An 11627-nucleotide genomic window follows, 5' to 3' on the forward strand; every position below is an offset into this window, starting at 1 on the left:
TTAATTTAATATTTCATTAGTTTCCTCTCTTGATACTGTTTCCTTTTCTGTACAGGTCAATAACTGTAAATTATTTGTTTTCAGTGATGGTGGATATAATGGTAAGGACAACCAGAACAATGATAGTGCCTGGTCATTTCTATGTACCATGAATTCTATTGGAAAAACCTATAAATACAAGCTCGGCTTAATAAGATCTGTGTTTTTTATTGCAAACAAAATAAGTAAAAATACACTACTCGATATTAGATATTAGTTACTATATTTCTTTTTTAAAAAAATATCCTCTTCTTTGCCTGTTCTAAATGTGTTATTTCTTACAGGTCTGATACTGATTTGAGTATTCTTGTACGTACTGGCGTTAACCAGCTGTGACTGAAGGATGCTCAGGTACTCTACTGTTCAGACATGTTTTGACACATCTAAGTTAGGGTGAGGAAGCTTCTTCCAGGACGTGGAATTCCTTCTTTAGCAAGAATAGTGGGATGGAGACTTACTCTGAATAAAGAAGAAGTGGAAACTGGAAAGGTTAAAGAGATTAGTCTAAAAATAAAAACTGCCATTCCCATTATTCTCGAGATCCGACTGCAAGAACATGAGAAGGCTTGGCACCAACTAAATGGATCTGAAGAGACATTCTAATTCCTAATCCATAATCTACAAGGGAAAAATAAGGTACCACCATGAGTAATTATGGGAGTGTAGTTTGTGAGGAGGACTGATGTATAGGTTATGATAGTATCTTTGATAACAAAATGTATCAGTTTTGTGGTGGTAATGGAGGTTTAAAGCTTATTACATGGGAAATCAAGATTTTCTGCATATATGAACATATAGGAAAACCTATTTTTTTTTAAAACACCTGCATTATACCACTTTAGAGGCAAAGGATGGTTTCTCCCTTTATTAGATCTTCTATTGATAATATATATTTTCATTACAACATCTTTCAAATGGTCCCTCTAAGTGGAAAGACTCCAGGTATTATAACAAGGAATCTTGAAGTATAGGTCCTTAGGGAAACATTTTAGTTAAAAGAAGAAGCTACTTAGAATCATTTCTTACATGAGAGGAAGGATTTGGAACCATATCAAATCACTGGTTAATCTGTAAAATAATAAATGCCATAGGAATAGAAAAAAATAGGAATTTATGAGTCAGAAAGGCAAGTTTCATTAAGATTTTGTTCGTGGAATATGTATACTCCAGAGTCTGTACAACACTTTTCATTTTATTTAATTGATAATGCAATTCTTCTCTATGTGCAAGGTTGCATAGCTCATATTAAACACACTTATTTGAGGGGCACCTGGGTGGCTCAGTGGGTTAAGCCTCTGCCTTCAGTTCAGGTCATTGATCTCAGGGTCCTGGGACTGAGCCCTGCATCGGACTCTCTGCTCAGCAGGGAGCCTGCTTCCCCTTTTCTCTCTGCCTGCCTCTCTGCCTACTTGTGATCTTTCTCTCTTTCTCTGTCAAATAAATAAATAAAATCTTTAAAAAAATAAACACACTTATTTGAAATATCTTACATCTTATACATCCTGAAAAAGCATAGGTTTTCATTAGCTGCTGTATTCCCTCCCTAACCTCCAACAATAAAACACACAAAAATACCTCATCAAACCCTTACTACTTTTAAATTTTTAGAAAACTAAAAAAACTACTTAAATAATTATTTAATCCATAAAAATAAATTTGTTATTTTGTGAAACTCATTACAGGAGGTATTAACTTGTAATTCTACATTTTCTCTCTTTTTTATTTTCATTTTATTTCCTCTTTTCTTTTAACATATCTTTATAATTCCATCACCCTTTTGCTCATAAGAAAAAAAAGTGGCATTTTTAAATATCAAGTAATATGTGTTAGAGCTTTGCTAACCATCTCATCACCAGTTTGTTGCAAGAGATTTATAAATCAGATTTTCATTAAAAAAGAAAAAGAATCAACACCATATGTTCTGCTGAATCCCATGCAGCTGTTGCTACAGCAGCTTAATAACGTGTAAACAGGAAAGCATTCAGTACTTTGTACAATATACAAGACTGTAACTCCTTTCAAATATGCTTTTTTAAAAATATTAAGATTAAAATCTAAGAAAGCATGGTAAAATGAAATAACTTTGAAGTGTTAACATTTATTTTATAGAAAAGGAGTTCTCTTTGAATCAGAAGCTAAATGAGTATCTATAACTGAAATTAAAATACCGAGGTATGCTTGAAATTGAAATAGAAAAGCAGACTCAAAGAAGAATGTGGTATATTAATGCATCTCCTCCAGTAATCTTAACTTTATTGCATGTACTGTTTGCCTAAGTATCAATCTAGTTGGCACTTTTATTACAATCCTGAAAATGGAAAGAGAGCAAATGAACCATTTACTGCTTTTATTTTCTAAGTATAATCATGTTTCTGCTTTCCATTCAATGATAGTCAACTTTTTTTTTTCCTCCAACATAAAACATTCCTGAGTGTTAATGATCAGTTATGGTAAGAGTTTGATATTGCGAGGCTTGTATATATTAAAATGTACAAAATGCCAGAATCAATTATTTATATTTTTTAGTTGAAAGGTTAGGAAGTAATGCCCTATTGTAAAAACTTGTATAATTTAAATAATGTTTATGGGCCAAGTGCATATGAGATATAAACACTCCCCTAGATATATATTTTAAATTTATTGAATTTAAAATAACAAGGCTAAAAGAGAAAAATCTTTTTTAAAATAAAGCCCCATAAAAAAGATAATAATTTTTCTAAACATTAATTTTCATATAAAATTACATGCTTATCTTCCATTCCCAAGAAACACCTCAGAACGATAATTAATTTTCTGGCATTAATATAAATTTACATTACTTCTGCTTGTATTATGATCAAAACAGATATACTCATGAATTTGTGTGAAAAATATGTTCTTGTCATAGATATAAGACAGGTGACTACTTCCTTCTAGTATGAGGATATCATAAGAATAATCTGCAGACCAACATTCTTATTAAATATATACAAAGAACCTTCAAAAATTACTAACAAAATGAATTCAAACAACATATAAAAATATTATATAAAACCAAGTGGGCTTCATCCAAAGAATGAGTTGTCAATTTTATATATGAAAATTATCAATATAACAAAATAGATTAGTGAGTTAAATGACAAACAGAGCACAAAATCATCTCAGTAGGTACAGAAAAACCATGTGCCAAAATCCAACACCCTTTAATGATAAAGGTACTCCAAAAGCTAGGAATAAAAGCAAAATACTTCAACTTGTTAAAAAAAAACCTACAAAAAATTCACAGCTCATATCAAAGTTCATGGGGAAAGACTGAATGCTGTATGCCCTAGATTAGGAACAAACCCATTTACAATAGAATGAAAAAGAATTAAATTGTTCAGAAAAAATATGAAAAAAGTAAGATAAAAACTAAATTTTTTTTAAATAAATTTTATATTCATGAATATCCCATGTCTATTGTTACATGACAATACTCAAATTAGTTTTTAAGGCTTTTGATGCACATTTTCAAATTACTCTCCAGAACATTTTTTTATTTAAATCCAATTTAGTTAACATATGAGAATGCTTTTATTTACAGTCTATCAGCAATATATAGGAAGGTCAACTTATCCTCACCTATGACAATTCAAAGTGTTATCATTTTAAGAAAATCTCTGCTAGTTTAGTATTTTATATTTTCTATTTCTTTGATGACAAAGGAGATTAAACATTTCTTCTGACACATATTCATTATTTTTTTCTATAACTGTCTTTCTCTTTTTTTAATTTAAATTCAATTGGTAACATATATTACATCATTAGTTTCTGATGTACTGTTCAATGATTTTTTTTTAGTGGATTTGGGGCCCGTTTGCTGGAGCTGTGTAACCAGGGCCTGTTTGAATGCCTGGCCCTCAACCTGCACTGCTTGGGGGGACAGCAGATGGAACTGGCTGCAGTCATCAATGGCCGAATTCGTCGCATGTCTCGTGGGGTGAACCCATCCTTGGTGAGCTGGCTGACCACTATGATGGGACTGAGGCTTCAGGTGGTTCTGGAGCACATGCCCGTGGGCCCTGATGCCATCCTCAGATACGTTCGCAGGGTCGGTGATTCCCCCCCCCCCCAGCCCCTTCCTGAGGAGCCAATGGAAGTTCAGGGATCAGAAAGAACTTCCCCTGAGCCTCAGCGGGAGAATGCTTCCCCGGCCCCGGGCACTACGGCAGAAGAGGCCATGTCCCGAGGGCCACCTCCTGCTCCTGAGGGTGGCGGCTCCCGTGACGAGCAGGATGGAGCTTCAGCTGAGACAGAGCCTTGGGCAGCTGCAGTCCCCCCCACAGTGGGTTCCGATTATCCAGCAGGACATTCAGAGCCAGCGGAAGGTGGAGCCGCAACCCCCCCCCCCCCCTGAGCGATGCCTACCTCAGTGGTATGCCTGCCAAGAGACGTAAGACGATGCAGGGTGAGGGCCCCCAGCTGCTTCTCTCAGAGGCCGTGAGCCGGGCAGCTAAGGCAGCCGGAGCTCGGCCCCTGACGAGCCCTGAGAGCCTGAGCCGGGACCTGGAGGCACCAGAGGTTCAGGAAAGCTACAGGCAGCAGCTCCGGGCTGATATCCAAAAGCGACTGCAGGAAGACCCCAACTACAGTCCCCAGCGCTTCCCTAATGCCCACCGGGCCTTTGCTGATGATCCCTAGATCCCTAGCTCTTTGCCCTATGGCCCTCCCTCACTAGGGGACCATTTCCCCCATCTTCCTTCACAGTATTTAAGAAATAAAAGTCAGATTTTCCTGGCAAAAAAAAAAAAATATATATATATATATATATATATATATATATATATATATATATTGATTCAATGCAATCCTTACCTACCAATATCCAAGCTGGTTTTTTTTTTGTTTGTTTGTTTTTTTGTTTTTTGTTTTTTGTTTTTTAAATCAAAAATAGATAAGGTGGGGTACTTGGGTGGCTCAGTTGTTAAGCATCTGCTTTTGGCCCAGGTCATGATCCTGGGTCCTGGGACCGAGCCTTGCATTGGGCTCTCAGCTGGGCAGGAAGTCTGCTTCTCCCTCTTCCACTTCCTCTGCTTGTGTTCCCTCTCTGTGTCTCTCTCTGTCAAATAAATAAAATCTTTAAAAAAAAAAAGAAATTGATAAGGCAATTCTAAAATTCATATGAAATTCAAGAGCCACTGAATAGACAATCTTTAGAAAAGAGTATCAATGCTCGAGAATTCACACTTTTTGATTTCAAAACTTAAACCGAAGTTACAATAATCTAGGTTGTGTGGTATTGGCATAAAGATATACATATAGATAAATGTAATAGAATCGGTAATCCAGAAATAAGCTGTAACATTCATGGTCAATTCATGTTTGACAAATCTCCCTAAATAATTCAATAGGGAAAGAACAGTCTTTTCAATTAAATTACCAAAACAATAGGATACTCACAAACAATAGATGTGGTTGGACCACATTTTCATACCAGACATCAAAATTAACTCAAAACTAATCACTGACCTAAATGTAGGGGCTAAAATATAAGACTTTGACAAAAAACAGAGGAATACATCTTCGTGGCCTTAAATTAGGTAATGGTTTGTTAGACCAACAACCACAGAAATAATAGACAAATTTGACTTCATAGAAGTTAAGAAATTTGGGGCACCTCAGTGGGTTAAGCCTTCGGTTCAGGTCATGGTCTCAGGGTCCTGGGATGGAGCCCGGCATTGGGCTCTCTGCTTAGCAGGAAGCCTGCTTCCCCCTCTCTCTCTGCCTGCCTCTCTGCCTACTTGTGATCGCTGTCAAATAAATAAATAAAATCTTTAAAAAAAAGAAATAAAAAAATTCTGTAAAGGACACCAGCAAGAAAGTGAAACTATGATGTACAATACTTAAAAATCATATATCTGATAAGAAATATATAGTAGACTACCTAAAGTCATATCACAACTCAATAAAAAAAGATCATCAAGTGGGCAGAGGATTTTTTTTTAAGATTTTATTCATTCATAATGAATAGTAATGTAGTAATGTAGTTATACCCAAATAATAGAATATTATTTATCTGTAAGAAGGAATTAAGTACTCATACATGCTACAGTATAAAAGAATCTTGAAAAAATTATGTTAGCTTAAAAAAAGGCATTTAGAGGGGCACCTGGGTGGCTAAGTCGATTAAGCACCTGCCTTCAGTTCAAGTCATGATCCTAGGATCCTGGTATCAAGCCCCATATCTGGAGCCCGATTCTCCCTCTCCCTCCGCCTGCTGCGTTCTCTGCTGTGGTCTCTTTTCCTCTCTCAAATAAATAAGTAAAGCCTTTAATAAAATTTAAAAATCAAAAGGACATTTAGAAATACCATATATTGTAGGATTCCATTTACACAACATAATTACATTAATACACAAAAAAGAACATATAAGAATATTCAAATGTATAGAAACTAAACAATTCACCTGTAAATGATACTTGAGAAAAAATCCATAGGGACAAGGAAAAATATTTTAATTGAATAAAAAAAATAGAGTAGATCAAAAATTTTCAGAACTGCTAAAGCAGGCTTGTGAAGTGTGACTTTAAGTACTTTACTGAGGGGGAAAAAGAGATGAAAGCAATGACTTAAACTTTTCCAGTAAGTGCTAGGAAAAAAATAAATAAATAAAAATAAAATGCTAGAAAAAGAAAACTAAATTAAATCCAAACACAATAGAAAAAATAGAAATAGAAAATAGAAATAATAGATAATAGATAATAGATAGATAATAATAGATAATAGAAATAGAAAGAATAAAGAGTTTAAATTAACAAAATTAGATACCTCATCTTTAATAAGAAGAAGAAAAATAAAAAAAAGAAAATTCAAGGTGGAAAAATCTGTGAACTCAAATAGATTTCATTAAATTTATTTCTATAATAGACTATTCTTGGAGTTTACAGCTCTTTCTGTTCTCCCATCTCTGAGGCTTCGCCTTCCTTTACAGCTTAGCTAATTAAGTCAGTCCCACCAGAAAAATCTCCCTTTTGATCAATACAGTGGGCATAATAGTAAACTAATCACAGCAGCTGTGCCCTGCCAAATGCACAGACTTCACTCATACTCCAGGGAAGGAGATGATATAAGTCAATTACACCAGGGGACAAGAATTTGGGGTGGATATCTTGGGATCTTTTCTACTACAGGATCCAAATATAGATGTTAACACTCCTGATTAATTTTTGTAGTTATTTTATGTGCTATTTCCATAGTTTACTGTAATCATTTAAAAATATTTCAAGTATGCCAGGAACATTAAAAAAAAAAAGATGCTGCTGTTTTAGAAGTGTACCGATTTTATTAAACATTTTAGTCTAGAAGTTCCTTCATCCTCACTCTCAAAGGAAATCATTATCTTGATTACTGACAGTATGGATTTCTCTCAGGTAATTTTGAAAATTAGTTCTGGAATTCGCCTTTCTCTCTCTTTTTTTTTTTTTTTTTACATTTTTCCTTCTTTTCATTTGCTTCAAAATTGATATCTCATCCTTCTCCTACAAAACATAGTACCAGGGGCGCCTGGGTGGCTCAGTGGGTTGGGCTCTGCCTTTGGCTTGGGTCGTGGTCTCAGGGTCCTGGGATCGAGTCTTGCATCGGGCTCTCTGCTCAGTGAGGAGCCTGCTTCCCTCTCTCTCTCTGCCTGCCTCTCTGCCTGCTTGTGATCTCTCTCTGTCAAATAAATAAAATCTTTAAAAACAAAACAAAACATAGTAACAAAAAATATATATATGTATTTCCTTAGAGAAACTGAGTGATTCTTAGAATTGAGAATTAAGCACAGCAATTTCATTTATCTGCAATGTTGTTAACTATCTGCTCCAACACCATTCCTTACCCCAGCTTTCATCTCACTTGGTGTTTGCTGCATCAGATAAATTCACAAATGTTGAGAGTTCAGATAGATGTGTTACATCATTGATGTTACTTGTTCATTTTCCTACATTAATTAACAACCACATTTCTGGGCTCCTGGGTGGCTCAGTGGGTTAAGCCGCTGCCTTCGGCTCAGGTCATGATCTCAGGGTCCTGGGATCGAGTCCCACATCGGGCTCTCTGCTCGGCAGGGAGCCTGTTTCCTCCTCCTCTCTCTCTCTCTGCCTGCCTTTCTACCTACTTGTGATCTCTCTCTGTCAAATAAATAAATAAAATCTTTAAAAAAACAAAAAAACAACCACATTTCTCATGACATAGAAAAATTGATGGTAAAATCTAGTCTCTGATACTATTTACATATTTAAAAATTTGATGAAAAACTTATCTTTTAATAAATATTATTTGTTCTTGAGTTTCCATCTTTGTACCACTCAACAAGATTCAGCCTTTATTTCATATTTTCAGAGGAGTTACTATTGCTGAATTTAGTGGTTTTTTAAACATGTTCATTTGACTCCCATAAATCTAACTTCAATTATAAACATGAGAAAGAAACAGATGAAGGAACTATGAGATAAATAGGAAAATTGAAGAGGAGTGAGAAATTGAGAAATAGGGAAAATGAGAATAGAGAAAAGTTTATATTGCCTGAAAAATTCAGTTGTGATTTAGAGAGTTATTAATGGCATAAATATTTTATGTGTTGGTTAATTTAATTCATGACTACAGTGATTGTTTTTTAAATATCCTGGTGATACATTGGGTTTATCATAACCCAACTTTATTTTACTATTCCTAAATTAATTTTTCAAAAATAATAAGCTAATTCTGTTAAAAATATCTACTTTGTTATCTAGAAGGCTTACAACATAAACTTGTAAGTCAGTAGGACTACTTTATTTTGCAAAAGTTTTTATTACAGGAAGATACCAAAACTTATCACAGTGTACAAAGTTAAATCAGGAATTTCTTGTTATAATCTACCAAGATCTACTATTTATGATTTTTAGTTTAGTTTTTCATAATATTTATAATTTTTCATTTTTCTTTTTCTTGTTAATTAGTTTTATAGTCTTCTACTATTCTCTTCTCAATTTTTTTTTAATACTATCTGACAATGTCATTATTACAAATTTTCGTTTAGGTCTTACAGTCTGCTTGGTGATCCAAACTCTAGAGCTTCTCATATGAGTTTGAATGAAGCCCCTCTTTTAACTAACATCAAGGTTCAAACTCTGACTGTTTCTGTCACTTTTTTATGGAAGTTTCTACTAAGAGCACTATTCAATACAGCTCATGCAAATAGATCTGTCTTAGACAACATTTCTAGAGAATTTCGATCTAACAAAACTTCTATCCGTCAGCTCCTTTCCTTTCTCATCAGCCTGTATTTCAAAGACAGGTGGTATTCTTGACAGCCAACTTTGCAGTCTCTACTTTTCACTTCACCAATCCTTACTGACAATTACTAAGAAATCTACAAAGGGTACGAGTAGATACTGTCTTTGTGGCAAGAATTCACCTACCTCCAACAGGTGATCCCACTTGGAGCAGACAGAGGTTAGATGAGTCATTATGAGACTACCCTCCTTCTTTTTTTATACTTAAATATGTCATGGCTTTCAATCATTCCATTGTTAAATCTAACGGCATAAAGACAAAATTGCTCAAGAAGTAATCTCTGCATCCTGCCCATGTCTTAAAAAATGACTAATTAAATAAAAACTAGGATGAGCAATGCATTCACAAATTTAAAACGACAAAAATTTAAAGAGCTTTACTTTAAGCCATGCCTGGGTCATTTTGAAACAGAGTAAAAACTTACTAAATGTTATATTTATACTCAGAGAATTTCTACAAAAGTTCCTTCACATTTCCGCTCCTGAATTACATTTTCCTCTTTTGAATTTTGCATCTGGTCCCCACATAAATCCTGAAATGTTTATCATTACATCACAATTGTTTTTTTATAATCTACACTGATTTACAAATAGGGAAACAGATTTTTTTAAAAAAATGTTTATTGTGTTAATATAATGCCAACTTATTTAATTAAGACTGGAGTGAAAGAGAACATCCACCCTCCCATGAAACTTCTTTCTAAAAATTTAGAGATTTTTAAGGGGCACCTGGATGACTCAGTTGGTTAAGCATTCAACCTCTGGTTTCATCTCGGGTCATGATCTCAGGGTCCTGGGATTGAGCCCCTTGTCAGCCTCTGTGCTCAGCAGGGATTCTGCTTGAGAATTCACTCTCTCCTTCTCCCTCTTTCCCACCCCTTGTGTGCTCTCTACTTCTGTCTCTCTAAAATAAACAAATTCTTAAAAATTTTCCTGAAATTCCAGGTCACCACGCATCACACAGTGGTCAAGGTTGTAAAAAGAGAGTATCAAAGTGCTGCAATACTTAAGCATAAGAAATTTGGAATTTGTAAAGAAGATCTAAGGTAGCCTTTAGAGTAAAATACATGATTTAAATTAGTGGAGTATCTCAGAGTTTCCCATGTAAAATAATATAAAATGAGGAAAGGCACAGTTGCCAACATGTGTAAAGTGTGTGTGTGTGTGTGTGTGTGTGTGTGTGTAGAGGGCAGTACAAGGGGAGAAGCAATAAAGATGACTTCCCTAGAGGTATTGATTTGAATAGTCAAGAAATAAGCATGACTGGAAGGAACACATTCCATCAGTTATGGGGGTCTTAAATGCCTAAGGGATTATTTAGCCGGATTACAAAGACACAACGAAATAACAGTATTTTGTAAAACAAATTGAAGCTGGCACACAAACTCAGAGTAGACCATTTGGAGGTACTAGGAATGGGCATTGCCAGAAGGAACTGAAGACTTCAAGTCTGGGAAGAGGGCATACTGGACGTGATACACAGACACAAGAGAAAAGTCTAGGGAAAGAAGAGGCATAAGAGACATCGGAAGATAACTTTCCTTTTATGACTATTAAGTTTGTCTGGCTGGGAGAAAATTAAAGTGCACATATTTTGAAAGTTGTCCTAAATACATAACTAAAGAAACAAGTTAGAGCATTCATAAATAGGAGGGTTTTTTATCATGAAGGGGATAGTTGAAGGCATAAAAGTAGATAGCAATTTGGGAGAAGTATTCAGTGAGAACAGCGGAGTCGTGAGCTTAGACTCTTTTGTGGTGATACACTCTCAGAAAAAAAGTCACACACTACTCAACAGAAACTTGCTTACTAGCGAGAAACCTGTGCCATAGCAAACTGCCCCAAGAGTCTGCACTAAAGAAAATAAATGGTTTGAACACTTTTACTACTTGCCTGCCATCTGTTATTAATTGCAGTGACTGAGTGAGTGACTATTTGTGCAGCTGCTGTAAAGTGAACTAAATTTCAGGAATAAAAAATATATGGCATTCATTGAGTCAAAAGTAAAGTTGACGATTAAATGAAATATATAAAAAGGCATTCCTTTTAAACTGCATTTTAACTTCTGGGGTTGAAAATATTTTTCATACTTGCAGCAAAATTTATCCAACTATATTTATACTACAAGAGAACAAAACTAGAGTTTCATAATTCAAAAACTGCAGGATCTGGAAACTTTCCATTTGATTAATTTCTAGAATTTGTTGATTAAAGATCTCTATCAGCATAAAAAATCATATTTTATTTTAGTCTTATTGTTATTTTATAAATAGCTTTGGTTCCCTTTTAAGTGAAAAACTTAGAAGACTTACT

At 34.8% G+C, this 11627-nt stretch overlaps 1 pseudogene; it reads left to right on the forward strand.

The window, feature by feature from the left end:
* The first annotated feature begins 332 nt into the window (after positions 1–332).
* LOC101675844 lies at positions 333–4809 on the forward strand (annotated as a pseudogene).
* Positions 4810–11627: the final 6818 nt, after the last annotated feature.

Source organism: Mustela putorius, unplaced genomic scaffold (assembly GCF_011764305.1).
Source record: "Mustela putorius furo isolate JIRA1106 unplaced genomic scaffold, ASM1176430v1.1 tig00000407_pilon_pilon_pilon, whole genome shotgun sequence".
Lineage (NCBI taxonomy): Eukaryota > Metazoa > Chordata > Mammalia > Carnivora > Mustelidae > Mustela > Mustela putorius.